The sequence below is a fragment of the Pistacia vera genome, unplaced genomic scaffold (genome assembly GCF_008641045.1).
Source record: "Pistacia vera cultivar Batoury unplaced genomic scaffold, PisVer_v2 Contig128, whole genome shotgun sequence".
Taxonomy (NCBI): Eukaryota; Viridiplantae; Streptophyta; class Magnoliopsida; order Sapindales; family Anacardiaceae; genus Pistacia; species Pistacia vera.
In genome coordinates, this window is record NW_022195335.1 from 350,056 (window position 1) to 366,778 (window position 16,723).

Consider the following 16,723-nt stretch of genomic DNA (forward strand, 5'->3'; position numbering starts at 1 on the left):
CTTTCAATATCTTTCAGTAATCCATTTTCTGACCCATCAATTAGTTCTTTATCAGCACATCTGATTTAAATTAAGAATCTTTCTAGTGAGTCAAATTTGCATTTATCTGTGAAATTGAAGTTTTCTTCTACTTCTTGCTGTTTATTAAAGCATTCTGCAGCTAGTATGGAAAATAACTAGCTGATGATTGAGTTATTATTCTGGCTGAAATTCTGTGAGCCTGTGATGCGAGACAAACCACCTCTTTTCTCTTCCCTTTAAACTATCTTCTTGGCATGAAATTCACTATTTTGGTGATTTAATGCATTCATGATGTGTAGGCAATATCATTTTCGTGATGTACTAAAAAATGTAGTTAAATTTTTGTCTAGTGCTTCCCTTTTATTGCAAACTGAAGTGTGGACCGTGTGGTTACAGACTCTAATAAGGATATTCTCCGCTGTTGAGAGTTTCTCCGAATAAGGTTTCATGATTGACGACCAGAGCACCAATTGGTGTTTCGTTAACAAAATGATATGATTGGTAGAAAGCAATATAAGGATCTTAGCATAGCATGGTTCTTTAATTTTCGGGTCCATACCATCTGAACTATGTTAGTTTTTAATTAGGACATCTTGACATGTTACCAACTTTTCAAGTTCTTGTCCAAGTAGGCTGACCATCTTCGCCAGGAAACGCTACAGCAGATGTCTCGCATCCTAACAACTCGCCAAGCAGCTCGAGGCTTACTTACTTTGGGAGAGTACTTCCAATGACTTAGAGCTCTGAGTTCTATTTGGGCCACTCATCCTCACAAGCCTGCCTAATCTTATACCTGAAAAAGTCTACAAGCGCAAAAATCTCTGGAAGATCATTGTTGTCCAAACTTTGTTTCCCCCATCAGAGGTACTGTATACATTGTTGTTATGAACATAATCTGCATCCTTTAAGCTGTTGACATTTTTGAAGCAGCCTCACGCACGCGTCCTGAGAAATTGTAAATATAAATAACCTTTTTATCAAAGAGGAAGTTAAGTTTGTAATTAAATCAATTTTTGAGGCATGATGTACATTTTATCATCTTTTAAATAGGTTTTATGTTTTAGGGTACTGTTGCAACTTCGTCATGCAAATCTTTACAAGACGATAGTCTTTGTATTTCGTATGTTTGTTGTGTAAACTGTGTATTTCATAACGTTTTCGTGTTCTTCGAGTATGAAAAGATATTTGTTCTGGAAGTAGTAGTGTACTTAAATAAGATTTAGTCATTGTGGTTGATGGGAGAATGAATGAATGCTCATTTTATCAATGTTTTAAACCCGGCCCAACCCGGCCAGTTTAAATGACGCTTGGAAGCTTCATCGGATTGAGTTTACATTTTTCTTATTTACCCAAAACCCTAGAATTTTGGATAATGATCAGCGAATAATTGAAGGCCGGGATGTTGAGGATTTTGAATAGAAAGTGTTGGTGAGTGCAATGGCGGCGATGAAGTTGATTTCTGGTGAGTAAATCGGCCAAAAACCAAAAAGAACTAGCGGCGACAACAACAGGCTTTTGCCGGCTATTGGCGAGGCTAACGGGGGTGGGGTGAGGTGGGTTTTGGTCAGGAGGAAGAGTGGAGTATTTTCGAGGTGATGAGGAGGGTTGTCAATGTCGACGTCGGTGAGATCTGGCCTAGAATGTCAACATCGTCGAACTCATATCAGCTAAATTTTGGGTAGATTTTCAGAGGAATGGGCTAAAGGGACGATTGAGATTGCATTTGGGGTGTTGTTACCGCCAACCAGTCGTCGATCGATTTGTATTTGGGGTGTATTTGCTAAATTTCAAACCTATGAAGACTTACCGTAATTTTTAGGGGTGTATTTACTGAATTTTAGAAGTTTTTGCCAACTGGTCAACCTGGACCCGGCAACTTTGCCAGGTTTCACCTTGTGTTGAGTTTTAAAACATTGCATTTTATAACTGTCAATTCGTTCTATTCATTCCAATATTATGAATTGCAAATGGGTGAAGAGAGATAAAATTCGTTGGACTTCAATGGTTCATAGTTAATAATCATTAACCAATGAGAAAACGTTCTTTTTCAAAAAAGGGATTGCTATATACACGCCTGAAATTAAAGAATGGAACATAGCCTCCACCAACTTCGAAAACTATAGAATATACCCCAACTTGATTGTTTGAGCTTTGAGCTGTTGAAATCTTAAAATGGATGACAAGGAGGATCAAATTGTTTTGTTGATTCATTTTTGTTGTTGTTAATCTTTATTCGAAACTCTGATATTCTTAATTTTGAATCCCTTATTTCACTTAATCCGACTCTATTTTTGAAACTTACTTAGTTAAATCACTTATAGTGAAAACCCAGTTTCAAAATTTTTGATTGCATGTTTGAGAATGTTGAGCCCCATCTCAATTTGATGATTACAGAGACAAAGTTAACGTCAAATAGTGGGCAATCTGGAAGTTAATGGCTGTTGCTTCTTCTTCCGCTTCTCCTCGAGAAAAGTATGATGTTTTTCTTAGTTTCAAAGGTGAGGATACCCGCAATAATTTTACTAGTCATCTGTATGCCGCATTATGTCAAAAAATGATCAATATATTCATTGATGACGAGCTTAAAAGAGGGGATTATATTCCTCCATCTCTTTTGAATGCAGCTGAACGGTCAAAGATTTCCTTGATCATTTGCTCAAAAAAATTTCTCTGATCCGATGGTTGAATCAGTGATTCAACAGTGTTCAAACTCGGGTTAATCCAATCTAACTGCTACAACCAAGTTTAGGATGTACCGGGACTGGTTAAGCATCTAGTTCTCAGTTGGACAGATCGAATCGATCGACCCGGTTCGAATTTTAAAACAATAGTCAAAATCAAGCTTGAGCTCGAGTATTAATTATTTTAATATAAATAATATAAATATTATATAAAATGTCAAGCTCAACTCGACCCGAGTCAAGCCCGAACAACTTGCGAGCAGCAGGGCTGCAAAAATTCGGTTAACCGAACCGAATATATGCTTTTTGTAACCGAACCGGTTTTTCGGTTCAAGCCATATTGCAAACCGAAACCGATCCGGATTTTGCATAAACCGGTTTGCAAACCGATCCGGATTTTTAGTTTGCAATCCGGTTAACCGGTTTGCGAACCGGTTTTATTAATAATTTTTTTAAAATACATTACAGTCTCTAACTAACTCCAACAGATACAAAAGTCTGCTTCTCCCAAATTCATCCAAAACCCCCACACAATTATATAATATATGCTTCTTACTGTGGAGTTCTTGAAGGAAATACCAATTTGAAATCCAGATACCCAATTAAAAGCATCTACTTCACACCTATTTCCAGTGTGAAATACGGTAAAGAGTATGAGCAATTGTTGGCGATTCATGATTGACAATCTTGTTGTGTATTTCTTCTATGAAAACTCTTTTAATATCACCATATAATGTAGTTTGACCTCTTCAGTGATTTATACATTTTAAAGTAACAAAAATTTCTATTTTTTTTGGAAAGTTATATTACAATTTCCACACTTATTGATAAGGTATATACCGGAAAGAAAGATGGGGAATTGTTGGCTCATCAATTTCATAAAATCAATAACACGACTTAACCTCTTTCAGTGGTCTGTCATATTGCAAATACAATCTAGCAATTATATACTTGTTTTTATTAGGAGATGTGAGTGTTTGTCAATAATGTCCTGCAATAATTTCTTTAATAAGAGGTTTATAACACACTAGTTTAAGAATAAGATTGTTAATAATAATAATGTCAGGCAAAAAGGAGGTTGAGGAAGAAGTATTAATGGTTTAAGGATCATCGTTTTGCTACTAATGGGAATAGAGAGAATTTAGGCTTCTGCCCGTGTAAGTTGAAAAAGGCTGGCTATTCTGGCCTGTTTTGCCTTGTGTAAATTGTCGTTTCTTTTTGTTCCAGCTTGTTTTTTGTTAAGCTGTTGCAAAGGGCGTACATCCTTAGCTTTTAGGCTTTACTTTGTTTGCTTCCTGGGCCTCACCTGTCTAGGGTAAGAGAATCGGGGTATTTTTTTTTTTTCATTTCTTTTGTAATTTTTAGACAATACTCGGTTTACAATTTTTTTTTTATTTTCTCAAGAAGATGCATTTTGGATTTTTTTTTTTTTTTAAAGAAAAAGATGTCATCATATTACTAATACTTAATAGCATACCATTATAATTATATATTGAATATAATATTCCATAATTTCCAATAATTTAATATATTGCTAAGGGAAACAAAATGAAAATTTTACCAGTCTAAAAAACAAAGGTCCATTATGCTAACCTAAAACTGAAAATACATGATGCAGCTGATTATAAAACAATTTATTAGCTTAGGTAAAACTTATATCAGGAGAAGATCACGTTCTATAAATGCAAAAAAAAAAATGACTGAGTTTCCTTCCTAATTTAATAAATCATATAAAACAAAATATGAGAATATTTTTGTCAGTTACAAATATTTACTAAAAAAACATTATGTCAAAATCAAGTTTAATGTGAATAAATAAATATATATGTTGAATAAATATTTTAGAAAAAAGAAAAAAAAAATTACAATTTGCAATTGCACAATTGTTTACTTCTTTGTTATTTCTGTTTTTATTTTCTCATTTATTTCTTCTTCCCTTCTTAGCTCTCTAGTGCTTTAGTTATTGAATGTCTCCATCACTTAAAAATGAATGAAAGAATTGAATTTTGGGATAAAAAATTGAAACTAATGGCCATGTTAAAGGGATTGAGAAATTAGAGTCTATTTTAAAAAAAGATGGAAATTGATCGACGATACATTTTTTTCATATAACCATTATAACACGGCTTGATCTGTTCTGAGTGATATCCACGATTTCAAGTAAAAAAATTTCTATTCTTTTGAAAGTTATATTACATTTCCATACTTGGTGGATGTGAGATTCGATGTGGGATCCTAACAGCAGTAAGTGTCTAATTAATTATAATTATTTGGATACAATGCGATGGAGCTAAATAACTTTCTTTTACAATTTCCACACTTGTTGATAACATAAAGAAATCAAAGATAAAGAATTGTTGGAACATCAATTTCATAAAATCAATTAACACGACTTGACTTTTCTTAGTGATTTGTCAAACTCTAATACAATTTGCAATCACAATGTTTTTAGGAGACTTTGAATAAAGCTTGAGCCAATGGGCAATTATCTTTGCATGATTTTTGTTCAATAATGTTCCTATAGCAATATTATTTAACAAGATGTGTATCTAGCCATAGTTTAAGAATATTGAAAATCATTTACAAAATATTTACCAAAAAACATTAGTGTCAAAAACAATAGTTAATGTGAAATAAAATAAATAAATATGTTGAATAAATATTTTGGAAAAAAAGAAAAAAAAATTTACAATTTACAATTTGCAATTGCACAATTGTTATTCTTTGTTATTTCTATTTTTTTTGTTTCATTAATTCTTTTCCCTTTTTCATAGCTGTCAGTTGTTATTGTTATTGATTCTCCATCACTTCAAAATGAATGTGAAAAGAATTGAATTTTTGGTATAAAAGTTGAATAAATTGGTCGTGTTAAGGGGATTGAGAAATTAGAATCTGTTTTGAAAAGTGTGAAAAGATGTGATGACACATCTTTTATATACAACCATAAATACGGCTGACATTTCTTAGTGATTTACCCATCTCAAAGTAACAAAAAATTCTATTCTTTCGGAAGTTAGATACAATTTCCATGCTTTTTTGAATGTCAAAGATTTTAGATAAGCAAACAATCTAGAAAAAGACCTTTTAATATTTTCCAAAAAATATTCTTTTAAAATACTGTTATTTAGTTTCTAGCTGTCTTATTTTATACTTCAATTGAATGTGGAAAATTTTATGTTAGTTGTATTGACTTACTGACTTGGGACAACTATCAACTTTTTCTATAGGTTGTGAACGTAATTATTTTTTATTTCTGAAAAAAATTAAAAAATCTACTTGGGCTTAACAATAATATTTAAGTTTCAACACTACATAATCTATAAAAAGATGTGGGGATTTCATAGATCTCAGCTGTATGGTTAAAGTTATATTTATTTCTTCATTGTAGAGTCTAAATTAATATATCACTTTTATGAAATATAACTGAACTTTTTAATTTATTACATCAGTTGTATTGCCACATCTTTTTAATATAGGTTTATAACACAGCTTGACTTGACCTTCGTTTAGTAATCTATCTATCTATTCAAAGTAATCAAAATTTCTTTTCTTTTGAAATTATATTACAATTTACACTATTGATAAAGATACGGAAGAAAAGATGGATTGCTAGCACATCAATTTCATAAAATTAATTAACACGACTTGACTTCCTCTACGACTATCCAAATTGTTCTACAATTGCAATTGCACACTGTTTTTTTTAGGAGACTTGAAATAAGCTTCAGCGAATACTCCACAATCTTTGCATGTAATTTTTGTTCAATAATGTTTTTGCAATATATTATTTAGTAGGATTTCTATTGTGTGCTCTGAGCGATACGTCAAGGGTATTGAAAGACAAAAAAAAAAATTAGTATATCAATGCATTGATTTTTTTTTTTTTTAGTCATATATGCATTGAAATAAGTTACTATTATTATTATTATTATTATTTTGTAGTGTCCTAACTTGTATACTTGTTAGAGCACACATTAAAACAACAAAGAAAGTGGGAAGCATGGTAATGATGCATGTGATACTATAACAGTATATTCATATTTTGCAAAAAATTTCAATCAAATTGAAAACAGTAAGGTATAACTTGTCACCTAAGTCCTTAGCAATCTTGAAGACTTTTAATTCTAAAAGAAAATAAACAAAAGAATATCCCATAATAGGTTAAAAGAAGAAGTACGGCCAAGAGAGACATTTAAGGTTCTTAGAAATTTTGACTCTATCTCAAAATGATATATCATTTTCTTTATATATGTAGCCTTGTTAAACAATTCAATAATTTTTGGGACTTCTTAAACAATTCCAAATTTTTTAGAATATGTAAAATTAACTTCATAATATTATGAAGTTGTCAATTCTTAAATAATAACATTAGATAAATTTAATCACAAGTAATATTAACACTTAAATTGTTTACATAGCAATTTAATCCTTAAAATGTTCATATGTTTACAATTAAAACCCATTGTAAATTCATTTAATATAAGAAAATGATTAATTATGAATTGGAATTCCATTTAATCCAATTAGTAATTTAATTCTTAAATTATTCATAAAAACTAATATAACCCTCCATTGAATCTAATTCAATGTAATAATATAAATAACTTTATTACCCTCAGTAGGTGCTAGTAACCTTAGATAACAACCTTTTTTGTTATTTCTCCATTCTCCTAGTTTTTTATGTGTGACCTCTTAGGTTCACTGTGACCTAGCGTGGACCCAAATAGAGTCTATTTTTGATATTTTTTATAAATCATTTATGAATAAAACTCCCACCGATTATGATTACCATCTAGCAATACTTATAACCCTTAAATCACAATGAAGAAACTTCAATGAAACCTTTTATAATCATACGCACTGATAATCAATCTTCCGTTGTCTAATCCCAATTAAGAATAGATTCATGGTATTGTAAAATCTTTACCTTAGTTTTATATCCAAACTGACAATAAATATATGGAACGTATCACCATGAAAAACCTTTAGTAATATTTTATATACCCCGACGGAGATTTCTCTTTTCCAATGTATTTGACATTTGTCTAGGAACTGATATCAATCTATATCAAGTCTACAGATCTCATCTTGACTATCACTTGTCCTCACACATAAACAACACATGGCCAAATCAGCTTATTAATACATGACAAGATTAGCCTCGATGCTTATACACATGTGTACCATATGGTTTATGCAGAATCAACCAATATCTCAGGTCTAAGGATTAATAAATACTAGTATGATCTTATGATGAATCATTGACTACATTTTAAATGTCATGTGATTAATCATAAGCAGTCTATTCGATATAACAGTTCACTAACCGTTTTATCTATGCTAATGCCTAGTGATATAACTTTTATATCACTTACACTAACCATCAAATGATATCTACAGAGACATTAGCATACCTACTATGTAATTTATTGCCCAATTAATATTACCTGTGGAGGGGATACTTTGATGATTTGATCTTCTAAAGATTGTTGTACCATCGGACATTCACATGTAATATATATTATATAAATGAAGCAAATAAACTACATGTGAAATAAGAACACTTTCTTCTATTGATAAGTAAAAAATTATATACAAAATCTATATATAACATATATATACAAAACTAATACTTTAGAACCGATGAGACGATTGGGTCCCGAGGCATACACTAACATCTTATTATAGGGGTTTGTGAAAATTAATTAACCGAACTGGATAAAGTGTTTTTCGAATTGAACCAGTTTTTGGTTCAGGCAATATAGCAAATCGAAACCGGATCGGATTATACCCATAAAATGGTTTAACCGAACTGATAATTTAGTTCGGATATCGGTTTAACCGATTATTATCGATTATTGAAGCTTACACAAAAAATGAAAATCCAATCTGTAGGAAGCAGTTTCACCGGGAAAAAAAAATAGCAAGAACAAAATTATAATCATTCACTTCTTCGCAAGTAACAGGTACTAAAAATATAAATTGATCATTAAAGATTAAACATAAATATACACTTCAAAATTCCGCACTCCACACCCCAAAATCAAAATTTTTCTAGGAGTTTTTCACAAGTAACATGTTTCAAAATGTTGGGTCCCATCTCAATTGATGATTACTGAGACAAAGTTAACAGCAATAGTGAGCAATGGTAGAAGGGTATATGGGATTTTAATAATTGTAATGATTTGGAAATTTTGGGTGTAACAATGTGAACCCTTGCTAGGGAATTCTGTGTGGAAATATAATGAATTTGTGTCACAATCACTCCAGATGTGAATGGCTTATACTTGTTTGTTGGGGTTGCAATAAGAAAAAGGAAAAAGGCAAGGCATTTCTAGGAAATGAGAAAGTTGAAATGCTTGGAGATTGATGCAAAGACTCAATTAGATGATGTTCGTTTATCTCTTGTATGTTTTGTAATGGTGAGTAATTTCATCACGGAAGTTAAAGTTATGGCTGTGTTCTTCTTTCGTTCTCCTCAAGAAAAGTATGATGTTTTTCTTAGTTTCAGAGGGAGGATACCGCAATAATTTTACTAGCCATCTGTATGCCGCGTTGTGTCATAAAAAGATCAATACATTCATTGTGACGAGCTTAAAAGAGGGGATCAAATTTCTCCATCTCTTTTGGATGCAATGAACGGTCAAGATTTCCTTGAATCATTTTCTCAAAAGGGTATTCTTTTCGAGATGGTGGTCTCGAAGAACTTGTAAAGATCTTGAATGCAAGAACAGCTATGGTCAGGTTGTATCCCTGTGTTTTTATGGCATATATCTCATCAAGATGTAAGGAATCAGATTGGGACTTTTGGGGATGCATTACTAAGCTTGAAAAACGTTTCAAGGGTTCGCAAGAAACATTGCAGAGATGGAGAGACGCTTTAAGAGAAGCTGCCAATCTATTGGCTTTGATTCAAATGTCATCACGAAACTGTTAATTTATTTTATGCTGATATTTTTTTTTTTTTTTCATTTGACTTATTGATTCTTCGTTTCAATTTAGCAATCAATCATTGGTGAACTATCTAATATTTGTAATAGTGTATCACTCAATGTAGTCCACATATGATATATTAAATAGAAATATCGGTAGACTTTATATATGGCAATTTATTTATATTAAAACTAAGCCATATGTACTCTTAGATTATTACTTTACACTCAAAAAATCATGATTTGACATCAAAAAGTCTTTTGGTTTCTTTGGGAAAGGAAAAAAAAAAAATAAGAACCAATAATATGAAGTTAAACAAGTGATAAGTTCTTTGCAATTGAGGGTTTGGGAGAGAAATGTTAAAAAAGAGTGGATACATGAAAGATATTATATATATATAACTTTTTGTGTTTTGCATTTAGATATGACATATGTATTTATTATATTGTTAAGGACGTGCAAAGGTTCAAACTCTATCATATATATATAGTGTTGCTTGCACTGGAGATATGTTCATATATACAAGGATGGAAAATGTACCTTTTATCTTTTGATTTATCTAATTTAAGTATTTTTTTTGTTTTTTTCGTATTTGATAGGTCGAGTCTACACTTGTGCATAAATTGTCGAAGGTATTTTGGAGAGATTGAATGAGGATCACCTTAATTGAAAACAAGAACCTAGTTGGAATGGGTTCTAGAATTAAGTATATTGAATGGTATTATGCATTGGGTTGCTGGTATTCGCAAGATAGGAATTTGGGGTATGGTGGAATAGGTAAGACAACCTCTTGCTGATGCCGTATTCAATAAAACTTAGACATTTGGAAAGCTCTTCTTTGTTAAAAATATTAGAGAAGAAATATGGAGAAAAACAAGGACTAATGACTTGCACCCAAAACTTATTTGTGCAAATTTTAGAGGATGAAAGTGCTAATATGAGATCCACCTTCACCAAAGAAGGCTTGCCTACAAGAAAGTTTCATCGTTTTTGACGATGTGACAAATTAAAGAATGAATCTTTGATTGGACGTTGAGTATTTGGGCTCAAGAAGTCGGTTCATGATAACGACAAGGGATAAGCAAGTATTAAAAAAATTGTGAAGTGGATTACATATATGAGACTGAAATATTTTCGGATGATATAGCTTTCCAATTGTTTAGTCGATATGCCTTTAGACAAAAACCTTCCCACAAAAGATTTTATGACTACTATCTAAAAGGGTGTTATCATATGCCAAAGGTGTCCCACTTGCTCTTGAAGTTTTAGGTTCCTCTCTATTTGGAGAGAACAAAGAAAGAATGGGAAAGCTTATAAAGATAATTAGAATTCCGGTATGAATATCCAAAAGGTTTTAAAAGTAAGTATGATGTACAAATATGGAAGAGCAGAATGTATTTTTGGATATTGCTTGTTCTTAAAGGGTTTATAACAGAGATCTTATAGAAGCAATCTTGGATGGCTGTGGCTTCCACTCACACATTGATATAAATATTCTGTATTGAAGGTCTCTACTAACCGGACATCCAACAACCATAACAATGCATGATTTACTTCAAGAAATGGGTAGAGATATTGTCGTGGAGAATCAACTAATGATCATGGCAAACGTAGTCGGCTTTGGATCATGAAGATATTTATCAGTATGACAATAATGCGGTGAGAGCCCAAAGACATTAATTTTTTTTTTTTTTCTAGTTTTATATGAGATATTATGAAATATTATCTTGTAGGATATTCAATTCCAGTTATCATTGGGAATTAACTCAACTCATAAAGTGATTGGGTGGACGTGGGAACGTAAGATGTCTTATGTATGACATTTTTGAAAAGAAAGTTGAAAAAATAAAATTATTTGAGTGTTAATTACTTGACAGTTAATGTAATTAAGCTATGTAATACTAAACTCATCATCAATCTGATTGATTATTAGGGGACCAGAGCTATCTAGGCATGCGCTTGGATATGTCCGAAGTAAGACAGCTACGTTTAAATCCTAAAGCTTTCAGGAAGATGCATAATCTAAGATTGGAAGTACATGGCTGCTGGAATGATAACAAGGTACATGGTTTCGAAAGTCCTTAAAAATCTGATTCTCTGAGCTACGGTACCTTCGCTGGGATGGATATTCTGCCAAATCATTGCCACCAAATTTTAATCCAAAGAACCTTGTTGCACTCTACATGCAGTTAGTAACGTTAAACAACTTTGGAATGGTGACCAGGTATATGTTAACTTTTATTTTCATTTTGGTGTTTTAAATTGTAAATATTTATGTTCTTTTAATTCAATTAATTTTATTTTTTATTACAGAAACAAAATCTTGTTAATTTGAAACACATTGACCTCAGTTACTCTAAGCATCTACGTAGTGTGCCTGATCTCATTTATCCCAAAATCTTGAGAGCTTGATTCTGGAAGGTTGTACAAATTTGCGTTTAAGTTTCTCGTCTAACCATAATGTCAATAAGCTTGTTCTCTGATTCTACGAGAATGCAAAAAACTTGAATAGGCTATCAATCGGAAACTCATTGGAAATATCTTCGAAAGCTATTCTCTCTGATGCTCAAATCTGAAAAACAGTTTCATATATCCCTCATACAGTAGAAGAGTTATATGTAGATGGAACTGCAATAAAAGAATTGCCGCCATCAAAGGATCTTTCCAAATTAGAAATATGAATCTTAAGGATTGTTCAAGGCTAGTGAGTTGCCAGAGAGTACTTGTGAGTTGAAATCTCTTCGACAAGTTATTCTCTCCAATTGTTCAATCTCAAAACAATTCATATATCCCTTGTGCAGTAGAAGAGTTATATTTAGATGGAACTGCAATAAAAGAATTGTCCTATTAGGACCATCTCTTCAGACTAGTAAAATTGAGTCTTAAAACTGTTTAAGGCTTGAGAGTCTCCTGAAAGTTTGTGAGTTGAAATCTCTACAAACAATTTCTGCTCTAATTGTTCAAATCTCAAAACAGTTCCATATATCCCTCGTACAGTAAAATGGTTGTATTTAGATGGAACTGCAATAAAAGAATTACCGTCATTAGGGCACCTGTTCAGACTAGTAACATTGAGTCTTAAAAACTGTTCAAGGCTTGAGAGTCTCCCGGAGAGTATTGTGAGTTGAAATCTCTTCAATCTCTCTCTCTTTCGGATGGTTCAAAACTTGATAGATTGCCTAACAGCTTGGGAGATCTAAAAGCATTGGAGACACTAGAAGTCGATGGAATTGCTATAAGAGAATACCATCATCTATACGTGTATGGAAAACCTTTCAATTTTATCTTTCGCCAGATGTAGGAATCTGGAGGTGTTGAGTTTCCTAGTGGTATCCTTTCATGAGCTGGCTGCTTGTGGAAACTAGATTTGACTGACTGTTGTATCAAAGGGTTACCAGTGATCTTGGCCGAATACACTCACTGCATATTTTAATTGGCCGAAACAATTTTGAGAGCTTACCAGTTAGCATCAAAGATCTCTCTGGGCTGTTAGGCTTGATTAAGCAAACTGTGAGAAGCTTAAATCCTACCTGAGCTTCACAAGAGTTGCTGACAATAGAGGCACAGGGTTGCACCTCTTTGAAGCATTATCAGGTCTACCAAGTCGATGCTAAGTATGTGGGCTCAGTTCGAGAGGATTAGCTTCACAATTGTTTCAAACTGAAATTACATGGACTCCCAGATTGACCAGATGCTCTACTCAATATTCAGAGAAATGCAAATTTATGGATTCTACCTGAAGAAGCAGTATAGTCTATTTCTCACTCTTTCTTTCATAAGATAATGATTTTCTCTTTTTTCCTAAAAAAGGATCTGTGATGTTGAATCATCAATGTGAGGAGAGTGTTTATATATTTTAATTATATTTTTTAGGTTCGGGCCTATGCACCAAGAATTATACTTTAATACTCAATTTAAGTACACTCATTAATATAACCAAATAGGAATTATTTTTTTCTTCAGTTCTAATAAACACTTTTGGTTTCAATGTATTTTTCATTTCATTAACGTCAATATACGGATTTTATATAAAAATTATTAGAGTTGTGGATTAAAATTTATTTTTAAAATTTTTAATGTAGTGTGTACTTAACAAAGGGTATTCAAGAACTTTTTTATTGGCTGCAAATAGCCAAATAGCCCTACCTGTAGTGCCTGCTAATGCGATATTTAAGCTTGGGTCTCACAAAATTCACGTAAGAACGTTTATATATATATATATAATATAATATATATAATATATATATATATACATTTTAATTACAAGGACCTAATTAGCATTAAAGCAAACCTTAAAAGGGTTGCCGTAAAATTAAGAAGATTAGAAGTTGATATTTTTGGCACAGGTAAAGAGACGCTACTTCTGCTACGGAGTAGCCCACCAAGGGCTTGTATATGTTACCCTGGAAGCAAAATTCCAGCTGGTTTAGCTTTAAAAGTACTGGATTTGAGGGTAAAGCTTCCAGCAGGTTGGCTCAATGATAACTTAGTGGGTTTCACTTTGTGCGCTGCTGCATCTTTTCGAGACTATCAAGAGCTTGGAACCTTCAAAGTTAGATTCCGTTTGCTTGTAAACGAGGACATCGTTTCCTCCGGCGATTTGTTCATTATAATGGGCATGAGGATTGAACTGATCATGTATACGTTGGGTATGATTATGGTATCATGTCCACTGAATTGCTTACACCAGTTTGAATAGTGAGGGCACATTGTGTTCTTTGTTGAGCATGGAAGTGAGAATAGCATGATTTTAGCAAGGTGAAAAAAGTGTGGAGTCAGATTGTTGACGCCAAAGATAATTATATGGGAGCAGACGCAAAAGTGGACAGAGACCAGAGATGAGACCTATAGCTGGTGGCCTGCATTTGGAAATATAGAAGAGACCAGTGAAGCAGGCACGATAAGATTGGTTAAATTAACCAAAAACATATAGAAGAAAGTTATTACTATTTATTTTCTCGAGCCTTGTTTTCAATGGTTTCTATGGACTCAAAGCATATGCGAGCAAATAGTAAGTAGCTTTCTCATAGTTAAGCCCTCAAAAAATTTGGCCATTTGTTTAACTTTGCTATCGGGTATGTATATTTTAGCCATGCATTTTTAACCTTGTTATCTGCCTCTATGTTAGGGGTGAAGTATTAAGCTTGTCCTATATGATTTAATAGGTTTATCAGGATTTAGATAAAGCTCCACGAAAATCACCACAATTATATTAATATTTTTAAACTTGGGGGAACCTAATTAATAAATTTCACGTAAATATGTTTTTTGTTCCAAAAGGAAAGTGATTATACCATGATCTCAAGTCATAATGCAAGGAACGATCTTGCAATGTTCACTTGTTAGAATTATTGTAGGGCTATGCCATTATGTTTTTATTGTTATTTGGTATAAAATGTTGATTGTATTTATTAGTTTTCAATTTTAACTGAATGGAACTGACAGGATGCTAGCCGAAGGAGTAACACATGTTGGAGTTGGAGACCACTATGAGAATAATGGCTGGGCGTTCTTATACTGAAAATGCATGGCTAAAAAGTAGTATAAAAAACCATAAACAATTACATTCATTATAACAAGGAAGATGAAAAATGAGAAAATATTCAATGTTTTCAAACTCGGCCCAGGGGGACCGGTATAACCGGGTTAACGGAAAGTGGAGACTAGGCGGGTTTTAAAGGGATAAAAACCAGCATACGCAGTTCGCCTGATATCACCCGCAGTTGGACGGTATTTACTGTGTAGTTAACCGCCGGTCCAACCGGTTTTGGCACAAAACCGGGATACTGGCACACTGATTAAAAAAATTCCCATTCCACTTTTAATTTTCATTTTCCCATTCGACTACATATCTATCCCCAGTGCATCTTCAGTTCTTCAATCACTGCTTTCTTCGATTGGCGGCCTCCTGTGTGCCACAATCATCCGCTGCCAGCCGCCTTGCAATCGCCATCCACACCTGAAGTTCGCGTTTCATTTTATCTTATTCATTCTACCTATAGTTTTTTTCTATATTATTGGTTTATGTTATTTAAAACTGAAGATTGGATTTGGGAGGAAACCGGGAAAGGAGATTGGATTTGTGTTTGTGATTATTTGTTTGAAATTTGAAATGCGATGTATCCAGATAATACCAGTACATATGAGTCAAACTATTAGCCTTTTGCTTTGATCATCATTTTCTTTTCTTTGTACTCTGGCCCCCTATGTAGTGTTCTATTTGTAACATATATCTACAAATTCAAAAAGCATTATGCAGTTACTGATAAGTTTACTGCAATCTTCAATTCATGAATTGAAAAAATCCCTTCAGGGAATCAGTCCCTCACTCACGGCAAGGGAACAACGAAGGTTTGGTTTTTATGGGAGTGGCTTGTTCTGTTATATAGTGGGTCCACCTTTTACTGGCACTCAGGGTTCAGCCGTTCCTTACCCTGCGATCCATGCCCTTGTTATGGCTCCTCTCAGCCTCCTCTCCATCTCTGACGCTATTTCTTTTTACCCCCGATTCCCCAGATCCCTGATTTCCCCCTTTCTTCTGATCTGCAGTGAATTTTTGTTCTTTTTCGCGATTTTAATGTGAGTAACCTTTCTACCATAATCTTACTTGATTAACTGAAAAAAGATTCTAAATTTTGTCTTTCAGGTTACTGTGGTGTAGTAGTTTGTAATTTTAATTAAAGCATTGGATTTTAGAGGGACCAGTGGTTACTATGATTCTATAAGAAAAACAAATACTTTAACAGTATTGAATATTGATTATTAATGTATGTGTCATGATTGAGTATGCGAAATCTGTGCTCAATAAGTGTTCAAGTTTGCCTAGTTCATGTGGTTGATTGTTTGGTGTGTTGTGCACTCAAGTGTGTGTTTAGACTTGAGCAAGTATGTCTTAGTTTCTGAATTTGCATTGATGTGAACGCATGTGTGGCTTTTTTTTTGGTGTTATATGTGTAACCAAGACTGTTCTGCATTTACATAATCTAATTAAGTGAGTTAAAAAGTTTTAACATTCTGATACTTTTTTTTTTTTTAATTTGAATAATATCGAACTTGTACTTATTTCAGTTTCTTGTCCATGTTTGTGC

General features: G+C 32.9%; 1 pseudogene; it reads left to right on the forward strand.

Annotated features, from left to right (window-relative positions):
- LOC116121752 overlaps positions 1 to 806 on the forward strand; it is a 50,158-nt pseudogene extending 49,352 nt beyond the window's left edge.
- The last annotated feature ends 15,917 nt before the right edge of the window (positions 807 to 16,723 follow it).